This window comes from Sturnus vulgaris, chromosome 1, assembly GCF_052056855.1.
Source record: "Sturnus vulgaris isolate bStuVul1 chromosome 1, bStuVul1.hap1, whole genome shotgun sequence".
Classification (NCBI taxonomy): domain Eukaryota; kingdom Metazoa; phylum Chordata; class Aves; order Passeriformes; family Sturnidae; genus Sturnus; species Sturnus vulgaris.
The window spans coordinates 25239946-25265580 of record NC_142243.1 but is presented as its reverse complement, the minus strand read 5'-3'; the positions used below and the strand labels follow the sequence as shown (position 1 = coordinate 25265580).

Sequence of the window (25635 nt, the reverse complement as noted above, 5' to 3'; positions counted from 1 at the left end):
GATCATTCTTTCCCTCCCTCCATGTTTTCTTTGGTTATATTTATTTTAATTACAAATTATTCTCAAATGAGAACTTATTAAAATCGTAATGCATCAGACAGTGGATGTTGACCAGGGTAGACATGGCAGTTTAGCTTTATAAGCTCTTTTTTAGGGGCCAGCCATGCAGATTTTCCCTGTCTAAGTAGTGCAGTTTTTGCTGAGGTACCTTACAATGTCTGGTGAGCCTCTCCAAGCATGAGGGGAAATCCTGTAAGCCTTTTGTCTGCTCTGGCTTATAAAGGGCAATGTACACCGACCTGCTTGAAGTGGAGAGATGAGAAAATACAAAATGTTAAAACACTCTTTTTCTTTTAATTCACAGATATTTTGCAGTGCTTATGACCAGGTATCTGAAATGCACCCACAGAGTATCTATTCAGTGCAATGTTATCTGGCAAAGGAAGTGGACTCAACCAAAGCAGAGTATAATCCCTGCAGTGCTGTATCTTGGCAAAGAAAATCTTCTTACTTTGGGCTTAGAGATGAAGGTTTAGTCAAGCAAAATCTCTTCCTTTGTTTATTACTGTTCTGTGGGTCATAAAAAGGGACATACTCTCAGTGTTTTAAACTATCCACAGAATGTCATAGCAATGCTCTACTTTGTACACATTAATAGATTAGACTGAATTGCCACCAAAAAAAAAAAAGTAAGAAACAGCAGCCTTGGTTCCATAGAATAATTATTCTCAATTAGATATAACATTCTGCCTAAACATATTCTCAAAGGGGAAAATGTATAAGAGATCTTTCCTCTTCCACTTTAACACTAGTCAGTCCTAATGGGGAATGAAATTCTGCAGAACCCTGTAATTTCCCTAAAAGCTCTCTGACTGAAAATGCATCTCATACTGATGTCTTCATGCTTTCTTCGTGTACTTGGCACAGCAAGCAGACACAGAAAAGACAGGAGAGGTTTTTCCCTGGCTCCTTACTTAATCATTTAAACAGATAAACCAGCTACTGTATTTTATTCAAAGCTTGAGGTTATTTATACTATCATGGGTATGAAAACATAATACGTCGGAATTTTCTGCTGGCACAAAACCCTCCATCAGGCTGTGGTTGGGGCTGCTGGAGAGCTAAGACTTTTTCACATTTAAAAACTATTACTATCTCTGTCACCAGGAACCTCCAGACCAGCAAAGTCACAGGCCAGACTAAGTCAGCCTTCTTTTCGTCTGACTTTGTAAACAGATTTTAATTATTATAATTAAAAGGCTGTCAAGAAGTGTTTCATAGACACAATATTTATAGCATTTATACATCCAGTGATGGGTACTTGAAGTGAAAGAGAAAAAATATTCCCACATTTTAATAATAGTAGCAGAAGTTCAAGTCACTCTGGGAAGTCGTCTTGCAAAAATGCCATCAGAGGGACTTGACTTTAACCTCTTTGAACCTTCTCAGCTTCTATTTTCATGCTTTTCTGAAGATCCTGGTGTTCGCAGACAGCATTGTCCTTGCCAACTTCAGCAGCGAGTACAGGCACTTTCTTCCAAATGCCTGTGCAAATGCTACTCCCTGCAGGAGGAAGCCTTTGAAAAAAAAAAAAAAAGATATATTTAATATTGTGGAATAAAATAATTCCATTCCTCTTGCTGTGTGATTATAGTTAGTAATTTTATTATTAGCTGATGTTTCTTTGGAGGCTTTTGTGCCATGTTTTGCAGCATGTCAGGGGTGGGTATAAATCACTCCCTTAAGCAACTACTCTGTTGCTCTATGAAGAATGTGTACAACCATCAAACATGTCCTAAGGCTGCCAAACTTCTCTTTTCATGCTCTGTTCAATGATTTTTGTTCAAACAGAAAAAGAGAAATTGTGCTTCCTGAACCAAGCCAGAGCACATAAGCCCAACTATTTCACAGGATTTAAGGAGAGATGCTTTGCTCCTTCCCTGCTCCCCCAGGGCTGTTTCTCACACCTCGTTTTTGGGTATAAACGGTGCCATTGTGTGGTTGCTGCAGCAGGCTGCCTGCCAGGAGGTGCAGCACACCCAGGAGAGAGCTGCTGGGCAAACAAGTTGGTCTGCTGGGACTCCAGTGGACAAGATTTCTCACCATTCAGTGCTAACTGACTGGAGCTGGGATTTAATTTTGTACAGTGGACATATGGGAGGCAGGGCAGCATCTGCCTTATTGCTTCTGTTCTCTGTCAGCCAGGCAGCTACAGCTTTAATATAAAAAAAACTGCAGCTGAACATTTTGAGGTCCTCATTATCTTTCTCAAGTTGGTCTCCACAGTTTTCCAGTTGGAATGTGGGATTTGCTCCCACTGTTTCTTATGGGTTTTTTAATGAGAGAAGCTCAAACAAGAAGGCATCCACTTTTCCTGAAGCCATTTAAATGAAGAACTACAGAGTAAGCAGTAGTGGCTATAAAGTGCCCATCACGAGATGAAGTCCCTGCTTGGTCCTCAAGCAAGAATAGGGACAGCAGTAAATATTGTCCTGGATAAACACAGACCAAGAGTGCAGCTGGCTTCAGGCATTATTCTGGGAAAATAATAGATGAAAAGCTGAATGAAGTGGTTTTCTTCTCCCTCTGATGAAAGAAAGGGTGTGTGGCAGGAGGAGTAGTAAGTCATGCTGTTGCTGTTGTCACCACAGGACATTTTTCAGAAGCAGACATTCACTCTGGGAAAAACAGCCTTGGAATCCAGTGATGTCATGATCACCAGACTGGGACCCTTCCCAGGGGAACACAGACATCTTCATTCCACCAGCTACAAGTCTCTGGTGTGATGCAGATTCTGCTGTTTATTCTGGAAGGGCTGCACAGTGATTTGGAGAATTCAAGCTGAAGCACTTTTCAGAATGGCCTCTACTTTCAGTAACTAAATATTGTCCAGACTTCCTCGCTTTATGTGAGCATAGTGAGGCCTCAGAACCCAGCTGAGTGGTGCAATCAAGACCTGGAAATGGTGTTACCCACAAATCAGCCAAGCCTTCTAAAATATTCTCTCAAGTCTTACACTGTTCATTGGACAGAGAAAGTAATAGATTCCTAGAATGGTTTGGATTTGGAAAGGACCTTAAGGATCATCTAGTTCCCACCCACCTTCCATGTGCAGGGACACCTTCCATAGACCAGAGTGCTCAAAGCAATCTTGCTATAAGGTCTTTCTGCTACCTTGATACTCAGTCATCACCAAATTTTAATTTCTTCAATTTCAGCCCATTTAATTTGGACGTAACCTGAAGTGATGAGACCTCTGAATGAGAAATTGACAAATTCCTGCCAGAACAAAAATTTTAAAATTCTTCTTAAGAAATAATAAAAATCAATTAGAAGGACTTGGCAGACGTTTATGTATTAATGCACATGAATTATGTATTTAAATACATGGCACTTACATTGAAAATTTATTAATCTTCATTGAACCTATAGGTAAAAATAGCAGCCCGTATTTTACCCTTTAATTTTAAAGCATCTCAATGAGATGTGTTTGATACAATACAAATTGACACCACTCATAGGTCTTCTGGTATCTGTGGTACCAATGAATAAATACAAATTTATTTTATAGAAATGTACAAATGCAGCCAGCATTATTGAAACTACTTTATGAAGTGAGAAGGCAGAAGGAAGGCAAATATAAGGAATAAAACTTTTTAAGTAGTCTTCACATGCTCTAAAATTACTTTGGAAAAAATTTTTAAAGACAATAATTCACAGTTCAAAATAAAATAAGAAATCCAGGTCACAAATGATGAAATATCAATGACTTCCCACTCTGGTAACATAAGTCAAATAAAACTAATAAATCTGCCATGTAGTAATTTATTTCAAATGTGGTTTATGGTAGGCTGAATGTGAACAAAGACAAATGTAGGGTAGAATGTAGTTGGGAGGGAGAGAAAAGATTTACTGTCCTCTAAACCAATGAACTTAAAAAATTCCATTGATTAAATTGTTGTGTTTGCACCTTAGAAAATGAAAGTGAGAAGAGATCAATAATCTTGGTGTCATGTCCTAGTGACACACTGAATTTTGTAAGTCTATAGGCCCATAAAGTTGTCCAGGTGCTTATTCAAATCTCATTTTAAAGGTCAAGTTTCACAAGTCTGAAAGACTAATTTGGAAATTTTGCAATTCCTTGCAAGACTCCCAGTAGTTTCTGTTTGTAGTTAGCAGGGAATAAGGACTGTAATTAAAGATTGTCTACCAGTAACAGTGCTCTGCCTCCTGAGCACAGGTCACACATGCACATATATTTTTAGTAATTTTCAGTCTTAGCTCTTGATGAAAACCTATTATAGAGTTTGTGGCTAGAATTGGATTCTGGTTTTAATTTTAAAGAGAGAAACCAACTCTGTTGATCTCGGTAGGGGTAGTGATGCTGCTGCAGAGCACCATCCTCCTCTGCCACACGGATCCCAGAGCCGCGTTATCCTACTGGATCCATACAGACAAACGAAGACCATTGCCTTCCCAGCAGCTACCAATAAAGATGGGATCCATCCCATACAACTGCATTTTTCTGAAACTGAATTGTGTACTCTGATAGAGCCACCTAGCATGTGAAGAAAGAGCAATACCTCCATAGGGAGATCAGTTCAGTTCTGCTGCTCTCACTATAGAACTGGCACCTGTTTTCCTCTGTTGATGACAGCAGTACCCAGGCTCCTGGCTCAGACTGAATTCCTACCCTTTGGCCAAGTGCTGTTAGGGAAGATGAACCTGTTGGTGCTTATCCAAACAGTCAGGGTTCCTATTTTTTCCTCCCATCTCACTTAAGGTGCAGCAGGAACCAAATTCCCATCTGATGCTTTCAGGCTACATTACCTGCATGTGAACCATGCAAGAATTTACCCATGTGTTTACTGCCCATTAAACATCAGGAAGCAAGGTCTTACTGGCACTCACAGAGGAATCAACCTCAGGAAATTGCTCCATGCTCAAAAATGGGCACTGCCTGCACATCCCCACCCAGGTCATGCACAAATGTATTTAAATTGCAGGCATCTAAAGTGTGTCTGCTTAGAAAGAAAAGCCAGTAATCTTAGTACAACACAGCAGGTCACTGAAGAATGACATACTCCTGGTGCTCATTAAACTTAAGGTAAGGGATCAACTGCTTTTTTCTGTACTGACATCTGATGAAAAATGAGACAATGATCTGAGGCCATTTAGCTTCTTTTTCACTCTTAGTATAATTTGGTTTTGTAAGAACTAACTACATCCCATTTTGACATTTTTCACGACTTGCAATAGCAAACAATGTCATCCAAAAGTACACATTAATGTCACTATTTTATTGGATCAGCATTTAAGTGTTAAAAAAATGTTAACCCCTTCAGATATTAGGCAAGGGTTCAATGAATACACAGCTCTTCAGGAGATGTATAATGACTGAGAAGCATCTCAGTCAATAATAAACTTTTGTACTCTGTGTAGTTTTGTTAAAGCTTTTGCTTTGCATACTTGATTGACTTACATCTCTGTCAGTGTTAGAGCTTCTAAACTTGCTTTTGCAGGGTCAAAAATACATTCACTTCCACATTAGACAGGTTTAAAATGCGTCAACACCTCATGCCACTGTGAGATGAAGATGAAACTTCGTGCCCACCAGCTAAGAAGTTGTTCTGTTTGCCAGAGTGGTACATAGAGTTACAGTCAAATTTGAAATTCCACTTAGGTTTCAGAAACAGCAGGAAAGGAAGGAAAGGTAGCAGAAAACCAGAGATTTGCAAAGGAGTTCAGTTACTCAGTTCTTTTTGAAAATCCCAGGAAGTCTCTGTCTCCTGTTCTCAAGGTGACAAAACAGCCTTAAAAATTTGAGACTTTTAATCCAGATGCAGAGATGTTTGACTTTGAAGCTAAAATATCTTAATGCATGAAGAATTCCTTTATTTAATTTACAAAACTTTTTCTAAATAATAATAATAATATAATGGTAATTGATAAAATTAGTCTGGAAATTAGCAGCAGATTCTATTCAACAGAGTGGTTGATCTTAGGAAGAGTGATAATTAATAGTGAATGAAAAGAATGAATTTAATTGGCTTGTGGGAAGAATTGCATGCCAGGCTTCCTTGGTAGACCCAGTTCCCATCAGCAAGAAGGACCTGTGCAGTCAATGGTCTCTAGTAGTATTTTTTCCTTTTCTACAACTCACAATACGAAAAGAATCCCAATAATTACAATTGGAGAAATGTAGAAAGTAGCATACATAATTAAGATCCTCTTAATCCTCAGGCCTCTCCAAATCATTGCTAAAAACTTTTTGATCTGAGCTGGGCTACTTGAAGAATAAAAAGTGCTGTGAGATGGATAAATAACTTTGCTGATTGATGTCCTAGTGCTATACTGTTTCTGATTTTGTGGCTCTCCAGAGCTCCCCTACTTTTCCCACTTCAGGGAGAGTGTCATCTGGGGAAGCAGCTCTCGTAGCTGGAAGCTGGGCAGCAGGGCCAGGGCTGTTCCTGTCACCCCATGAAGCCTTGCTCTCTGTGTCCCTCTGATTGCCCCTCGGAGAGGAGAGTCTGACACTTTGCTCCTGATTAATAGCAGAAAAGAAAAGCAATGTAAAGCCTGAGTACTCCTTTTCCTGATTGACCTGTACGACAGAATTTCTCATTAGAAAAACTGCCAAACCACTCCACGTCAGGCTGTGATTCAAGAAAACATGGCCTCAAAGTCAGAAGTGAGAATAAGATTGCAACCAAGAGAATTAAAAGGCAACAGTTCCTGTGCTTCCTCTGTCCCTAACTCATCAGGCAGCTGCATCACTACTGATGGTCTGTCGAGAGGATGTCATTCTTTCAACAAATCCAACATCTACGCATTTCTAAATATTAGTGTTTCCTACCCTCCCGGAGTAATGTCCCACACAAAACATAAATCATGTTTCTGACATTTCATTATTTATTTAGGCAATTTCAATAAAGTGTATCTTATGTAGATTCTTAGCTCTCTAAGCCACAAGTTAATTTTGTGAATAGATGAACATTTAAAATATACATTGTATATTTTATTATCTCACTATCAGCTGCAAACCTTCATGGTCAATGACTAGAAATTTCTGAAAGTAATTCATTACTGAAAGTATTGTTAATGCCAGAGAATGTGTCTTGAGAACACGCATATAATTTAGGTGTTTGAACATTCGAAACTTCTTTTAACATTTGAGCTAAAATTTGATACTCTTCCTTGGAATCATCCGTTCCCAATCTCACCTTCCCTTAATCCTCACAACCTCCCGCTTCTTTTGTGCCACGTGCATTTTTTGACCTGGGAGTTTAAAAGAAATTTATAGACACAAACATTCATGTTCATGTTTGTGACGTTCCATCTCAGAAGCATTCTAGACACAGGGCTCTAATGTGCACACTTCTCTCCCTGAGGAGGGGAGGTGAAAGCAAGGACATTACAGAAGTTATCAAGGTTCCTTGAAAGTACCCAAAAATGTTGCATGGATGAGCACAGCAAAAGAACTTTATATAAAGAAGAAAGGAAATTATTCCTAGGAAAATTATGCCAGAATTTCTTTGAAGGAAGATTCACAGAGACAGTATACCAGTAAGTATAAACCAGAAAGGAGAACTGTTTGAAATTAGCCACTTTTGCTATGTAGTAGATGTCAGGTGGAGGAGTAAGAGAGGTTTCAATCAAATCAAGCATGGGCTGCTCTGATTTTTTGCCTTCTGAATCCTGTCTGCTGAAGTAGAGACATATATTCTGCAATAGTGATGTGGCTATCTAGTTTTCTGAGTCTTATGGAAAATTTCTCTATTTAGCTGATTGCTTTCAAAAAAGCACAACTATGCTTTTCAAAGCATGCAATCAAAGGCTGCCAAAGAGAAGGCGCAAGAAACCTGCTCAAGAGGGTCAGACTAACAGGTAGAGCGCAGTGTTTATAATAAAACATTTATGAATAACAATGTAACTACAGTGTTTTGAAAACGGGTAACAAAGTAAGTAGTAATATAGTCATTTTACCTCCTAATCCTGCTAAGAGGGACACTCAGGAGAGCAGGACAAAGCGGTAGAAGTTTCTGAATACGAGTGAGAATAGCCAACACAATAGAATTACAACCATCTATTAGCAATTACATATACTGTGGCTTTACTGCTGTTTTCACGGTCAACACTATTTGTATTGAGCACAGTATACTCAACACAGCACTCCTTAGAACAGAAATCCTTTAAAAAAAAAAGTTATCAGTTTTTTTCCCCTGCTGTTTCCATCACGGAAGATTCTGGTAGTTGCTTACAATTATAAAGATGCAATTACTATTGAAAGTGTTGATATGCCATTAACTCTTAACCATTATTATGAAAAAACCCAAAAGGTTAATGTGTATATAATTTAATATAATTATGCTGCTTTCTCCATCACTTCTAATGTATCCACAGTTTTCATCATTGCTAACAAATCAACATCTATTCCAGATCTTTCATAATTCCCATTTGAACACAGTAGTGACACAGTAAGAATCTAGAGTAGAAATAATGTTTTCATTAGTTATTGATGCTGAAGAGAATTCAAGGCCCCACAGCATGGGAAGCCTGTCTAAACCAGAAAGAGGTAAGGGAGCAAGCTCAAGAGAGTTTGCACAGTGAGGATCTGTTCTGAGCTCAGGAAGAAACAATGGAGATGGGAAAGAATATGGCAGGAGAGGAATTTGAGATGAAGCCTGTGTGAAACCATGGCCAGACCTGCAGGGACTGATAGGAAAGCAATTGGCTTAGTTTATTATGTTGGATTTCTCTTTGCTTGCCCGGGGTTGTTTCATAAGACTCTTATGTCTCCTGCTGAGCTACGCCTCAAAATCCTGTATTTGCTCCACAGAGTGATTTAGAGATTGCCTCCTTATTTTCTGGTAGGAAATAACATACTAACAGGCCAAGACATTGCTGATAAGAAGATGACCAGGTTCTTTTCTCAATTCAGAGATCATAAGAGCATTCTTTCCACAATTTAGTCTTGATTACTTGAAACAACATTCAAATAGAATCAATCACATTGGCAAAGAAGCAATGCAACCATCGGAGCAGTGAAGAGTTAATTCCTATTCATGACAAAATTCCCTTGCAGCCTGTTCTCCCTCATGGATCCCTCACCCTGACCCCTGGCACCTTTGTACAGGCAGGATGCACAGAGCAGTTTTACACAGTGCTGGCAGCAAAGTGTGGCTGAAAAATGCTCTCTAGTTTGGGGCTTTAAAACTAAACTGTGTCTCTTTCTCTGTGAACCAGGATCACACGGAGGTCAGGTGCAGGTTTTCAGACTGGCTCTTCTCTAGTCACCCGATATGACATTTGTGAGCTGTACAAATAAGACATTTCCTTGCCTGCTTTCAGGTAGTGATAGACATGAAGTACAGATACTTTGAGTCTGTCAATACATTTGTCTTCCATGAATTCCCTGTCACCCTGACCTTGTGAAAGTCCTGTGACACTATGGGATGGCCAAAGAGCTCTGGATGCAACACAGATATGCAGGGTGTCCATTAGGGGCCACTTCAGCCATGCCCCAGAACATATGGCCCAAAAGAAGATGGAGATTATTTCCTTTTCTTCCCCATCACTTGCCCCTGTTTCTCTTTCTGTTGTCAGGTTTCCTCAAGTGTAGGGACTCCTGTTAAACACAACCAAAATGCACACACAAGACCTGCTCAGGAAGGTCTGCAGAAAATGACCAGATTTCCGGAGTAATACACATACTTCCAGGAGAGATGGAGCACGCAGTAAATAGTAATTGGTACCATATCCACACACACTCAGTAATCTGGGGAGCTCAATTAAATTACTGTGCTGTATTAAGAAAAGTATGTGATCACACAGTTAATGACATAGACCATGCACAGGGAGAGGAGAAAATCTACAGTCACATTTTCAATGTCTGGCTTTTCCTACATTCTGAATGATTAATGACATTTAGGATGCCTTAATGCGTCATTTTTGTCTTGAAACTCACAGGTTGTTTTTTCTCTTGAAAAAAGAGACTTGGCTGCTGCCCCAAGCAGAAAGGACCCTGAGTCAGCTTCGTGATTAAATGTACACACAGGGTTTGAAATATGGCAATAGGTTCACCTTACAAAGTACAAAAGCCAGGAATGGATGCTTTAGATGAAATTTTTCAGACCTTTGTCTTTGCTATGCCATCTTTGTAAGCTCTGAAAACAGATCAGCCAGGTTATTGGTGATAAGCAGTAAAACCTGTTGATAAGTTCTTTATTCCCCAAAGCTCTGCTCTATCCAGGAAAAGCATATATTGATCAGGAGATTCATGATATTTAATATACAAAAGATGGATTTGAAATGGCTGTGGTTGTTGGGGCAATATTTGATCACCCCACGAGTACAGATGCTGTATGTCATTGCAGATAACATGTCCAAAATGCAGCATGGTAAAACAATGTCACAGAGCGTGGCAGGTTTTTGTTCTAAACCACTGTAAACACAATTGTTGTAGGATGATAACATGGACTACCTCAAGGGAGTATGTTTACACCTATATTAATATCTATGGAAATATCTGATCCATTCTAGTCCCTAAATTTTTTACATATGCTAATCATTCAAAGAAAGTTGGAGCAAAGTTAGTAACAGACTTTTTCCAACTCAATTGCTGTCTGAAAAATCAGTACCCCACTAAAATGCAAATTACTCCCTTTCATCTCTGAGTCACGATATGATAATTTAATATGATTTGGTATGGAATATGACTCACTGCTCTTGAAATCATTGGGATTGACGTTGGATTGAAAATGTGAGCATGCAAAATGTAAGGTTAGCTCCTGGAATAATATAGCAAAGAAGCTCAGGTTCTGAAGGGGGAGCTAGACACCACAGTGACTTATGAAAATTGGCTTCTATTATTTGCAGCAGATACATGTGTCCAGTGGGGAAAAAGTTGGCTTACAGAAAGAAAGGTAGCTGTCATACCAGGTGAAAGCTCTTGTCATGATTGCCCATATACAGGGAGTGTTATCATGCTTTGGGGATCACCTAGCCAGGAAACAGACTGTGTTACCAAGTAAGATGGGATAGAAGACACTTAAAACAATCATTGTAAATGGATGGTTGGCAGCTGTTACTGAAAACAAAAAGGAAGGGAAATAGCTTTCTTATAACAAAAGGATCTCTTAGGAAAATATTGAATGTGATGCTGTTGCAGCATTCCTATGTCATTCAGCATCATTAATGAGGGATGGAAATTGATATTGATGTTAGCTAGCACCCATGTGCAGGTGCAGAATTTGGCTGGCCAAGATGAAGATGTTTGAATTGTTTTTGAGCAAGAACTGGCACAAAAAATGCACAGAAATTGAACCGTTATAATGATATGGACATGCAAATGTGGGCACTTGGACCAGTGAACATCTATTGATTTGTGATCACTGGAGAGTGATGCATAATATCAAATTTCTGTCCAGGAATACAAATGAAACTTGCTTAAGCTTCAGGGAAAAAAGCAAGAGGACAAAGAGGATGAAGAAAACTTGAAAATGCAAGTAGAAATTCTCCTTATTTCCACTAAAATTAACAAGTTTAATAAATCAATTTTTATGTATGAAAACTCAAAAAAACCTTAGTTATTTTATGCTCTGGTTTGGCTTTAAGGTGGATTCTGCATGCCATTCAGCCAGGACTGTCCCAGGTTAAGCTAATTCCTACAGTGATTTACACAATTCCCCAGAGATCTTGTCCTACAGAGAAAGTTCATCTCTCATCACTTCCCATTTCATTATTTGGGGTGAAGTTGGATCTCATCCTTGGGATTTCAATGGATTTTGGCAGGTGATTCAACTTGATAATACAAGTTGATATCTGCTACAGTAGTGTTTGCCCTTTTGGACAGGGGCTCCTGTGGTGTTGTGGAAGGATGATCACAGTGTGTCTCTCTTTTTGCAGCAGACCATGCCAGGAATAACTCTTAGCAGGCTATAAACAAACAAAGAAAATATGCCTTCCTGGCAGACATACACGTGGAAATGATTTTATGCATTTGGAAAATTTCAGAAATAAGTAGAATATAATTTGAAATTAATGTGCAGATGAAAGAGATGAGCAAGGCTTTTGGTCAACCTGGATACAGCTAGACATGACGGCAAAAGGAAGGAACTGGAAGATGAGAAGGTGAATGAGAAAGTCAAGTGTTAAAAAATTTTTGATGAAAATGGGGGGCCTCAGCTAGCCTCACTTCCCTGCCACAGAAAAGCTGTGTGGCTCCTTGTTGAGATTTCAGCTCTACTTATTGGTGCTGACTGTTGGACTATGGGCTGGGAACATCTCAGTCACAAAATGTTTTTGCATAATATCTTCATCTTCCTTACAATGCACTGAAAAACCAAATTCCAGCTTTAAATCCTGTGAGATTGTTGGGGTTTGTTTGGTTTTGCAATGTAAGTTATAAAAAATCAGCAGAATTAATGGGTTTTAAAAAACCCACCTATTTAGTCATGCCAGAAAGCAGAAAAGTTTTTAGCTGATAGTTTAAAAAAAACCAAACAATGAAACATGACAGGTTTCATCCCACTATTTGATCTCTCAGGATACTTACAAAACAAATAAAAATAGTGATTTAGAATGAATAGACTTAATGTAGTCTTACTCAGTGTTGTTTTTACTATGCTGTTCTGAAATCACTGGCAGCTGAAAAAAGAGACATACAATGAACTAAAATGTCACAATGTAATATGTCAATAAAATCTTCCCAGCAAAATGAATCATTTCAGATGTCTTTAAAACAAAGTGGATTGACTCTTGTACACTGTTCAAACATGTTGTTTCCCAACATGACCTGATGCTATGTGCCTGTGCAGGAGCAAACTATGGTTGTTTTACACATTATTTGGAATTTTTTCCTTGCTATTTTTTGTTTGGGTGGTTGGTGGTTGTTCAGAAATGCACTGTAGATGCCCAGTTTGCTCCATGAAGATTTTGTCTAGATGAGTGGAAGCAGTTGAATTGCTACAAGTTAAGAAGCTGTTGTCTCCTGGCTGAGTCCCTCAGGCAAATCCTCTGGTTTGTGTATTAAGGCACACATCCACATGCACTCATGCAGCAAAAGTCATTCTAGAGGTTGCTTTCTTCAGTAACAAAGAGGCAAACAATTCTAATAGATCTCCTCTTCTTCTTTGCACATTCCCTAGCAAATCAATCTGGATTTCATTCAGGAGATGTGGGAAACTGGTTTTAGTTAAATTTGTTAAATTCTATTAACTGTAAAACAGCATAGTGGTAAACAGTTAGACAAAAGCTAATCAATAGAAAAAGCAATATATGCTATATATATACCGAGTAGGTGATTTCTATTTTATAGATATATCATTGAATTTGTTTCAACTTGTGAAGCACCTGTGCTGAAAATGCATAACATGGTCATTATTCTTCTGAAGGAAGAAAACACCCATGCATACAATAACTGAAAGAATTGCTACACATTTTATTAAAACAAGGATGTGATTGCATTGAAAGTGTGATTGTAAGTCATTAGGTGTGTGTGAAATACTATTCTCAGCACATACGTCTGAAGTAAGGTGACAAAAACTTTGTTCCCTTGCCTCTTTGCTTAATAACACTCCTATGGTTTGATGAGGCCAGGAAATCTTAGCTCCTCCTGAAGTGCTTGGTTCCTTGAATACAGCAGGCACTTTCTTATCATTCCTTTCTTATGCTGTGTAATGGACATTTCTGAGAACTGAGGTGTGCTTAGAAAATAAACAGCAACAAATTCTCCCTCTCTCATTTCTGGTGAAACCAAGCACTTGGGATAAGGAGTAGCCAGGTCAGCAAAGCCCTATCAGCAGTGTGGAATGGAGTACTCACATTTTAAAACTACATCTTCTCACAACTTCACAACACAGAATTTGCAGCTGTTTAGATACTCCTGTATATCCTTCTTACCCAAGAAAGAAAAGATGTCCAGAAGATTCAGGTGACAGGTGTCCAAGAGTTATCAGCCCTGGCTTTGCATTAGTATATGATAGGAGAAGTAATTTGTATTTAAATAAGGATGCTCTATATTTCTTGACCAGGAAGGTAATTCAAGTACTCAAATTTCATTTACGTTTGGCTGAGAATAGCTGTTATCATGCTCTAAACTACTATCATTCACTGCAATTAGTTCCTACTTTGGTTAAGGATTACTTTATGTTTGAAAAAGCAGTAAGGTGCATATCTTGTTTTCCAGAAATTTATTTCCTTTTCTATAATAGCATATGTCATGAATTTTCAATTTACAGTCTAATACTTATCCTCTGAGACATTATAATGATTGTTTAATGCCACAAACAGAAAAGTACAGGCACAAAATTACTATGTTGAAGTGAAAATTGACTCTTGGAAATATGAGTCCATTGAACAGAAGAACATTGTATTAAACAAAGTAGGGTTGGTCCCAAAGCATATTACAAATATTCTCTATAAATGAACCAGCAAAATAAGACAGAAGGTGAGTGGGAAATAACCACATTTTCTTATTCTGTATTGCAAATAATTAATTTCTTTTAAATATGCATGTATAAAACTACTTACACCAGAAAAATTTGTATTTGAACAAACACTGAATCACTAATGTTCAAATTTGTGTTACAGCCCAAAGCAGAAAAATGTGGGAAATGTTAAGAAAGAGATGCTCTGTCTGAGTCAGGTAGCCTTCTGACATATAAATTGATTTGATGAAACAAGGGCTTTCACAGAATTACAGAATCAATTTGGTTGGTAAAGACCTCTGAGATCACCGAGTCCAATCTATGACTGAACACCCCTTGTCAGCCAGACCACGGCACTGAGTGCCACATCCAGGCTTTCCTTAAACACCTCCAGGGATGGTGATTCCACCCCCACCCTGGGCAGCCCATTCCAATGCCTGATCACCCCCTCTGTGGATAAATTCCTGCCAATGTCCAACCTGAACCTCTCCTAGTGCAGCTTAAGACTATGTTCTCTCATCCTGTTGATAGTTACCTGGGAGAAGGGACTGAGCCCCCATCTGGCTCCAGCCTCATTTCAGGGAGCTGTAGAGGGTGATAAGGTCTCCCTTAAACCTCCCTTTCTACCAGCTAAAAAACTCCAGCTTTCTCAGCCATTCCACATAAGACTGGTGTTCCAGACCCTTCCCTAGCTTCATTGCCCTTCTCTGGACTCCTCAAAGGGATGTCTTTAAGTCCACCTCAATATTCTTTTCCATCTGCATTTCTTCTCCTTCACCCTGAGCAATGATAACTGTTTGCTTCTCTGTCCAGATCATTGCCTCATATCACCCCTTGCTTACGGCTCAAAGATCCCTCTGTAGCACTTGCAAACACTGTATTTTCCTCTTTCAGATTTCTCCTCAAGCCTCACATCTGATAAATAACACTTGGGGATGAGGGAATACTGCCAATAACTGGATTATCAACAATTACAGCCTCCTAACATTTTAGCATTAACACCAGGTTCAGCATGTTCAGCATCACGTTCCATTTCATCCTGAAATAACTTTGCCCATAGGATACAGTGCAAAGACCACAAAGCTTGTGCCACCTATAAACACATTCACAGGAGTCACCATTTTCCTCTCCAGCACATAACAGAGAGCCTGCAGTGAATCACATACAACTCCACTGAAAGAAAAATGAACAAGGCAGTCACAGAGTGTAGATAACCAAAACGGTGTTGAGTTTCTATAAATAATACATTACAGAGATGAATTAATTATGGTTCAAGGGAAAGGTTTAGTACCATCATATATTATTTCCTCTCTGATTTGGAGACTGCCCTCTGGATCCGAAAAGAAACAGAGACATGGCATCTGTTTGGCTATCCAGGTGTTGACATTCTTTTGTATTCATAAAGGCTTATTCTCTCTGATTCTGTACTCTCATGTGATCACAGTTAGCATTTCTCCACATCCAGAGGAATCCTCCTGGGGATTAGCTAATGAAAAGTGCTGTAATTCAAGAAATGCATCCCCTTTGGCTGCTATTATTTGCTTTTCTATGGCAGCCAAACAAATATTGATATTTGGGGGCCTCATCTACCAACAGAAATTTCTTTCATTGGTGTCTCACATGGATGCAAATTAATAGTGCATATAATCCACTCACAGTCAAGATTCAGTTTTTTGTTGCAAAACAGTTTTTTCTAATTACTTTTTTTTTTTTTCAGTTGAAGATCATTCTTTACCATGGCCTTATGCTTCTACTGATTTGCAGAACCACTGGGAATTAGATTAGTTGGGACATAGTGCAAACCTGATTCTATCTATCTTTTATTTATGGTAACAAACCAGACAGGGTTTTGTACCCACTGGGAGATGTCTGAGGGAAAATGGGGAAAATGCAGCTCTTCCTAACATAGTGCTAAGATGTATTATTTCTAAAAACCATTTAAACAAACAACAGACAAAACCCACCAGAAACCTCAGCCAGTATCCCAAACATCCTGTAGTGTTGCTGCTGCACCAGAGCTCCTGTAGCAGACCTGTGCAGCTAACACAGCTGCAAGGACACTGCTCGGTCCTGCACTGACCCAGGGCTTGCTGCTTTCCACAGATCACCTGTCCCACCCCAAAGTCATCCAACCCCTGCACAAAGCTAAAGACACACAGGTGGCATTTAGAGTGATAAAGACCTGCAAGGTCACAGACACAGACATTCGTGTTGATGGATTTTTGCTGAAAAACACCTAAAACAGATTTGGATAGAACAGCCAATCATCTTCAAGAGGAGAATCATATTGATTAAGGTTTTCATATAAGCACTTTGGTACCATTTTTGCATGTTCATTTTCCCTGCAATCTACATTCAGATTGAGGTTGTAAAACTTACAGTAGCTACAGGTAGTGTGCTGTCAGAACAAGATGATTACAAGGAGGTCTGCCATGTTGAGAACTTCCCTGGAAACAAAAGAAAGCTCAGATCTTGGGGAAACTTTCAAAATCAGCTGAATTAATTCTGCAAGATACATGGTTCAAAGAACATTTGTCATGTTGAGCATTTAAGTAGCACATTGATTTTCTTCGTAGTTTATTTAATATTCTGAATATGTCAGATCTGGATTTCATTTGCATTTGAAAGATACTTGATATGGTCAGAATAATATTGAGAGGAATTAATTCATCTCATCCTGCATTAGGAAGGCTTTTTCATTACTTCAGATATGAAGTCTGTATTCAGATGTAACAGTGATAGCTTCCAATTAATTGCTCTCAATGACATTTTCTTGTTCACATATCTTTACATAGAGAAAGTTCCTATAGCCTTTTTACAATTATCTGATCTACCTAACAAAGCTGGACAATGATGTCTAATACTACAATATATGAAAATTACTCAGTCAAGACAATACCAATGAATTTTTGAAGCTGATAATATTTGTTATATCTCTTCAGTTTGGGACAATGATTTCTGACATCTTTGATTCCTGAAAATTGCAGGGGAAATTGTTCTCACCTCTAGTGTGATCAGGTGGGGACTCACATGGAGAGAAGGCAGGAGAGGGGCTGAGCAGGAGCCCAGAACCAAGTCAGTGCTGCATACATTCCCCAAGCTGGATTCATCATAGAACCCAGCTGCAGATGGGGTAGGAAAAGGCTTTTCACCCAGAGGGTGTTTGGGCACTGGATCAGGCTCCCCAGGGAAGTGACAGCACGTGACAGAGTTCAAGAAGTGTTTGGACAACACTGTTAGACACATGGTGTGACTCTTGGGGTGTCCTGTGCAGGGCCAAGAGTTGGTCTTGATGATCCTGATGGGCTCCTTCCAACTCAGCATAATCCATGATTTTGTGATTCTTCCTAGGATAAGGCAGTTCTGACGGCACTTCAATTATCGTGGAGGTAACACTGGAGAAAATGTTAGGGATCGTTTTCAGATAGAAATAGTCATGGCAAATGAGATTAATGACATTCAGGGCAGTTTCTGTGCTTCCTAGGGACTACTTCATCATAAATAACTGGATACAAGATTCACATCCCTGTATTTTTCATTCCTTACATTTTTACATAGAAGAAATCAGCTGAATGAGCTATTGACAACTAGTTGTTATTTTCCTGTTAATTCTTCTCTATATCTGCAGAATAATAATGAAACCAAAACAATTTTGTGAGTAATGCAAGAATTAAAGTTTTCAAAATACCACTGTATCGTAGCTCATAGACAGTTGAGATACTCTCAAGTGCAGGAATTTGTGTTTGTTAAGAAGGTTTTCAAATTATGTTAAGACTAAATCAGCTGCTTAGTTCTTCCACTGAGATTCTCATCTACTTTGATTCACCAAGCTCAGGGAGAGGACTTTTGCCTGCTCCAAACTTCGGCTGCCTTAGCTTAAATACAAGATGAACACATCCAAATGTTACAAAGTAAAGCTTAAGTTTCACAGTTAATATCTTAATTGATACATTTAGAAAATAATTATAAGCTCACAGAACTGAGAGAAATTATTTCTGAAATAAAATTACTTATGCTTATTTATAAAAGTTTATCTCCTTAAAAGCATTATTGCAAAGAACTCTATTTTGAAGTAGCTATCTACTCTTTATTAAACTCAAAAATGAGTGGTTATGTCTCATGGCAGGAGGCTTGAACTAGATGACCTTTACAGGTTCCTTCTAACCCAAACTACTCCATGATTCTATGATTAGGTACTTATAATTCTTCTAATAAATTTATTTTCAGTCATTTAATAAAATATCTGAAAAATGTAAACTTTATAAAGTTATTTGTTCCACAACACAGGTGCAAAGCTAGATTGGTGTTACTATGAGCTTCATTTCTCACTAAATTGGCATTCCAAACCCCCAGGATATTGCTATTTATAGCAATCTATGTTGCAGTAATCCTTAAGAGCAAAAGAACTGAACAAGCAGTGTGTTAGATGCGTCCACATGAGCAGTTTAATGTAAAAATTTCACCATGTAGACAAGTGATAAACCAAAAGGGTGACTTAGTTACACACGGTTGGTAGACAACCAAGAAGGTATAAATGAAAAAGGACTTACCCCTAAAAAATGTGGTAGAGCCAAGAACTGAACTCACATTATGCAACTTGAATGCAACTGAAACACACTGAAATTTTACTTCTAAAAGAAAAGAGTTTGTGTTTCATCTCTTGTGTTTTCTAGTGTGGATGGAAAACAAGGCCATCCTAAGGGCTCTTAAGTAAGTACAATTACACCATGGAAGGAAAAGTCAGTTATTATTTCCTCTTGCAAATGCATGGTACTGGATTTTAGAAACAAAATATTTCGTAGTACTGAAAATGAATGATGGACAATTCTGGCACAACACCAGAATCAAACATCTAGTGTATTGACATAATTTTTACTTCTTCTAACTGTGTCTGCTGGAGTCTGATTTATTTCAGTCAACTCTTATTCCCTGGTAGAAATTGTTGACATAGTATATTACAGCCATCGATCAGTATCTGAGTAAATGAATGAAGCGCTTTCATTACCTTCAAACCCAGATTGAATTGCTGCAGCCATAATGGGAAGACAATATTTCACCTTGCTTTGAGGAACCCCCCATTCTGTTTCCAAGCCCTGATACTTATTGTTCAGCATGTTCAGCTGGGGAGGAAGATTTATGTCCCTGGTTTCCCAGCAGCAGTCAGGAGCAAAGGCAGAGGATTAACTGACTGTGGGACAGGTGTGGCATTGATTTATCTCTGAACTGAATGTGCACTTCAAATATTGGCTGCTAAGGAAGGGAGGAAAGGAGGAAGGAAGGAAGGAAGGAAGGAAGGAAGGAAGGAAGGAAGGAAGGAAGGAAGGAAGGAAGGAAGGAAGGAAGGAAGGAAGGAAGGAAGGAAGGAAGGAAGGAAGGAAGGAAGGAAGGAAGGAAGGAAGGAAGGAAGGAAGGAAGGAAGGAAGGAAGGAAGGAAGGAAGGAAGGAAGGAAGGAAGGAAGGAAGGAAGGAAGGAAGGAAGGAAGGAAGGAAGGAAGGAAGGAAAATATTCAAAATTGAGCAGTCTGAACCCAAGTGGTATTACTCCTTGTCTCTATTAGCTATGCTACATCACCAAAAATACAAGCCATTATGTTGGGTCTGTCGGGCATACCCTTCATCATTAGATTGCCAAGGACATCTGCACTAGATTTTTACCAGCTTCTGGCCTGTTATTATTTGGAGGTAGAAGAAGAAACAAGGTAGACTCCAAAACTGCTTTACAAACAGGATTCATTGATGATGTCCCAGTGGTTGGCTGGTTGCAGTGGCTGTAATTCTGTGCCCTCAGCAGAGATCTGAGTCTCTTCTCTCTCTAATTACAGCATGCACTAGCACTGCTTTGCTTCCTGTTTTTCTCATCTTTTCTCTTTCCCTGTCTCTAGCTTCATTACTGAGAAGAAATAATTTACCAGAGCTAATAAAGTCATTTTGCAACACAAGCACTGGTAAACCTAAAGGAAAAGGAATATTACTAGTCCCTTTGAAATAATACAAGCAGAGCTAATGAAGACTAACAGCCATAGCAGCCACTCACTCTTTGCTACTTCACCAGAGAGAAATATGGTCCTGACTTTAATTTTGTTAATGGGAGATTAAGAAACTGTATTTCCACCAGCCTGACAATCCTCGTTTGAGTTTTTGTGTGTCATAACACTGACTTTAGTAAGTCCCTTGAAACTATGCACAGAGGTATTTTGAAAATATTGTAAAGCCAGACTTAAATTAGCTTAATACTCTGCAGAGCTGTTCAGTGTTAAATCAAGCTGCTAGAAGAGAGATGTGCCTTTTTTTAGTTTGATTTTTGCACAGTCAGTCACAGCAGAGGTGTGGTGTTTTGGAGCAGAAGCTGTTGGAAAGTCTCATGCAGCATTTCCAGAGCTCTGCTTGGTCTACAGCAAAGCAGCGTGGCAGCTCCAGCTCCTCTGACTGGATCTGTCCACCTCCAGATAGAGAGTTCAGGCTGTGATAAATGTGATTCGTGCTAATTAAGTTGTAACTATATTAACAAAATTGTATTTAGATCAATAGAAGACAATTGTTACAGAGTGAGAAGGGGGAGATGGGTGAGACAGGATAAAAGACATCTTACAGATGTTGGGAGTCGAAGAAGGAGGTTGGAAGAAAGTCAGATAAGAATAGTCGAAGGACGAAGGTCTGATAAGCGGCATCTAGAAATACAGCTTCAACCTTGAAGCTGTCAAAAATGGAATGATCACAAGCATGGGACTTAATTAAAGTCATGTTATGGAAAACATCTGCTCAGTCACACAGGGCGCCTGCGCTACCTGCAGGTCACACCTCGGTCACTGATGATGATGATGAGCCTTCACCGGAAATAAGACCCTTAAAAGGATAAGAGACCCCCAACCCATTAGTAGAGCATGCGCCGTGCAGTATAGTTACATAGATCTTAGGAATAGAAACTAGGAGGAGCTTTCTAGAAACTTCTGTAGCCTACAGTATATAAGTGGGATTGTTAGCCTGGATGCTTTGATACGTGAGGAATGGCGAGCCACTCCCCGTATCCCCGGTCGGAGGGGGGCCCCTCCCCGGTCGGTTTTGCTTATGCTTTATACGAACCTCAATTATACTAAATTACTTACTGCCAAATTTTGTATATTCTTAAATATATGCACTTTGATTGTTTCATCTCCAATACTTTAATTGTCATCTCCAATACTTTGATTGTATTCATTTTGTTACTATTAAAAACTTACTATTAAATTTAATCTTGTTGCTTGATAAATTGAGAAAAATAGAAAATCATTCATAACAATTTGGTGCCGAAACCCGGGAACTCCAGTCCAAGTGAAGAATGGCTAGTTTTGGGAAGGAGCTCCCCACCAATTGTTAAGGTGGTCCCAAGGCTAGACCAGGCTCTCTTGGAAAAGGAGTTCCAAATTAAAATAAAGCATAAGCAAAAGAAGCTCGCTACAAGGAGGCGCGCCAGAAGAAGAAGGCTCCCGTGAGAACGCCGGCAGAAAGGGAAAGGTGCCCGTAAAACGTCTTGTGCACAAGAACCCTGTGCGAAAATGGGCTGTGTGAGTACCATGGGGTTGGGTAAAGGGGGCGGCTGTGTGCTTGTGTGTGAGTGAGGAATGTCTGAAAGGGGAGAGCGAGTGAATACCCCGGGAGGGACTGGGAGGGAAAGTCCCAGTCCGAGAACTCACGAGAAAAGTCTTTGAGAAGGGAGCTGATGCTCGAAAGAAGTGATTTAAGAAGGGAGTAAATGAACCAGGTTCAACTATCTGTTGGGAGGATAATAGATGGAAGATTCAGTACGTGATTAAGAAAGAATTGTGGAAAATAGTCAGAAAGAGAGGTTGGGGAGAGAATAAAAGGAAAAGAAGGAATTAGGTAGGAAACAAGTGTTTGGCAAAAGAAGTGAGATTGGTATATTAAGCGAAGGAGTTGAACTGCAGAACGAATGAGAGAGAGCAAGGGAAATGTTGCCGCCAGAGATGGGTCAGAGGAAAAGTAAAATCTCTGACCCAGGGGTTGTGAAGTGTGAGAAAAATTCACAAGAACCCAGTGTGCCTGGGAACCAAGAGGGGGTTCCCAGAAGGGGAGCGAGATTCCTCAGGACAGCCCCCTGAGGATAGTGTTACAATACTAAAGTACAAGGGAATCCCAAAGAGAAAAAGTAAGCAGAAAATTATACAGTACTGTATGTTTGAGTGGAGAAAAGAAAAGATTTGTGCAAATAATTTGTACTGGCCAGAGTTTAAATCATTTGAAGATTAGATTTGTCAGGTTTTAAATCTATATATGAGTTCAAAACAACGTTTTAATTAGGAAAAAAAGTGAATATGCTGCTTTGTGGCTTCCAAAAAGTGTGTGGGGGGTAAATTTATAGTTCAAAGGCAAGAAAAAGAAGGTTATTCGTTATACCCTTTGCAAACTAACGGACGGGCAGCAAGAAGGGACTGGCTAAAGCCATGGGAATCGTTAAATCACCTCCCACCCCCATACAGACAGCCTGTCCAGCCTGTTCAGCCCTTGGTCCCCGATGCACCCCTTATTCAAGTCGAGCCAGTAGCACACAGAACTAGAGGCAGAAGGGAACAAGAGGAAGAAAGTGACAAAGAGGGCGAGGAAGCAGGAAGGGAAAATAGATTATACCCTCTTAGAGAGGTTCCAATAGCAAATCTGGCCCCAGGACAGGGACCTATTGGTTACGTGAGTGTTCCCCTAAATACTAGGAACTTTAGGAAATTTAAGAAAGAAATGAGCAGGATGCCAGAAGATCATATTGAGGTAGCAAAGAAACTAGATCAGTTATTAGGACTGAATATTTACACCTGAGTGGAATTGCAGTCTATTTTAGAAATCTTGTTTACAGTGGAAGAGAGAAATGATTAGATAGTCAGGAATACAGGCTTAGAATAGAGATCATTAGAAGCCAAACCAAAGAGATCAGAAATGGCCTATGGCAGATCCAAATTGTAATAATCAGGAGGTAGAACATAGGCAAAATATGAGAGATTTCAGGTAAATGATTATCCAAGGTATTCAGGAAGCAATGCCCAGAGGACAAAATATAGGGAAATCTCTGAGTGAGCACCAAGAGAAAGATGAATGCCTGGCAGAATGGTTAAAGAGACTAAAAAAAAATTGGATTTGCAGTTATACTCAAGCATAGACCCCGATACACCAGCAGGGCAGGTCCTTTTGAAAACACAATTTGTAGCTAAGTCTTAGGGGGGGAACATCAGGAAAAAGTTAGAAAAATTGAAAAATTAGCAGGATAGGAGCTTCAGGAGTTGTTAAAAAAAGCACAATAAGCGTATGTTCGTAGAGATGAGGAAAAGAAAATTAAAGCCAGGATTCTAATGACAGCAATCCAAGAAATACAAGCAGCCACAAACACAAAGAATTTATCAGGAAAGAATAAAAATAAGAAAGAAAAATCAGGTCCTGCTTCTGAGGACACAAGACCTATGTGCTTTTCTTGTCACAAAAAAGAACATTTACAAAATTTTTTTTCCTGTTTCTAGGGGTACAGGACACATTTGTTTCTATTGTCATTAAAAAAAAAAAAATATTAATTCAAGAAAACTAAGGAGGGGTCAGGGGCTCATTTATTTAATATGAACCAAAATACCAGAAGACCCCTTGATAAAGCTGAAAGTAGATTCTCAAAATGAAGAAATCATATTTTTAGTAGACACAAGGACTTTGTTTTAGTTTAAGGTAAATTTAGAAAGAAACTTTTGAATAGAATTTTTCTGAGAAACAAATTTAAGCAATCTTTTTTTAATTAGTTAAAGAAAAAAAAAATATTTCCTCAGAGAGAAGTGGAAAAAATAACTATTTATTTAACAGGCAAAACACTTTTCAGTATAAAAATGAACAATATTAAACAACAAAACTTCTTATTGTTTCAAAAAGATGACAGATTCAAAAGAAGGTTTTTTTGTAAGTTGCAGCTTAACTTACTTAGTCTGGTATCAGTTCCTTCAGTACTGGGAAATGCCTTGGCCCAGGCCAGGCTAGGTGGGCTACGGTGTGAGCTTCCAGTGCTTTCTTGGGTTTTCAGTCCAGAGCAAAATTAAATAATTCAAGAAAAAAAAAGAAGAAAAACACACTCCAGGGAATTTTTTACTTTAATTGGTTAAGAAAAAAAAAAAAAAAAAAAAAACCTAACCAAAAAGCAAAAGAGAGTTCTCTCCCGCTGTCCACTGCAGACAACTAGGTCTGTGAGCAGGAATGCGGGGGAGTCAGTGTAGTTTCTGATAACTAATTCTGCACTTTTTCTCTCCTCTTTCACTCCTGGAATCAGTCTTAAAGCTGCAGAATTCAATATTCAACACCAACTGAACAGACTATTTAAAGATACAAGCATCATAAAATAAAAAGAAACAATTTGGCTGATAATAAAGCAGGGGGGAGCCCTAGGAAAAAACGGCAGTGTGAGTGTGGCTTTTCAGGAAGCAAAAGCACAGGGTGGGGCAACATGCTTTTCCTTGGCAGAAGTGGAAGCTGTGAAGAAGCTGGGGGTAACCCTGAAAAAAAGGATAAATTCTTCTGCCCAATAGTAAAAGAGCGGTGCCAGGACTTTTGGCCCAGCAGATCTCAGACAGCTCACATGGGGGGATTCACTGGGGCACGAGAGCACTTTGTGACCATTTTGTAAAATTTTATTAAAAAACAAATTACTCAAAAAAAAAATGTAATAAATCAAATGAAACTAAGGAGAGTACTGGGTGCCAAAAACTACAGTCCATATAGAGTTAGCATAGAACCACTGTACTTTGGGACCAAGGGAGAATGTGATTTTTGTATGTGCAGTGAAAAAAATATTATTTTACTGCTGTTTGAAATACCAGTTTAAAGTTGTTTTAAAAGGTGCATTATCAAAGTCTGGACATCCTGAATTAACTGCCTGCTGCAACCTCATTGAACCTGAAGGCAGAACAGCGCTGATGAGAAAGAATCAGACACCTAGTTGATCAATGAAAACAGCCCAGGAGGATTGAAAAATTTCTCCAAAAGCCTCCAACAGTCAACATTAACTGATTTATTTGAAGAACTACCACTCAAGAGAAAGAGACTGGTAACACCTATTATTGAGGAGGCCCAAAAACAATTAGAACATTGGCAATGTCGTACTCATGGCTTAGAATGCCGCCCATGGATTTGTATTCTTTGCACTTGCTGTTTTTAATTCATGGTGGAGAGTAACTAGGGCAAAAGAAAAAGAGAG

General features: G+C 39.1%; 1 long non-coding RNA gene across 3 annotated transcripts in view; it reads right to left on the bottom strand.

Moving 5' to 3' along the window:
- Positions 1-352: 352 nt before the first annotated feature.
- LOC148225117 (uncharacterized) overlaps positions 353-25635 on the bottom strand; it is a 42590-nt gene continuing 17307 nt past the window's right edge. Inside the window, exons 4-5 of one of the 3 annotated variants that reach the window (XR_015802606.1) lie at positions 17433-17824; positions 16809-16876 (exon numbers count right to left, since the gene is read on the bottom strand). This is a non-coding gene — a long non-coding RNA (uncharacterized LOC148225117). Of the gene's footprint in view, positions 1578-14249; positions 17825-25635 lie in introns of those variants that run through there. The other 2 variants (XR_015802604.1, XR_015802605.1) reach the window with 2 other exon arrangements.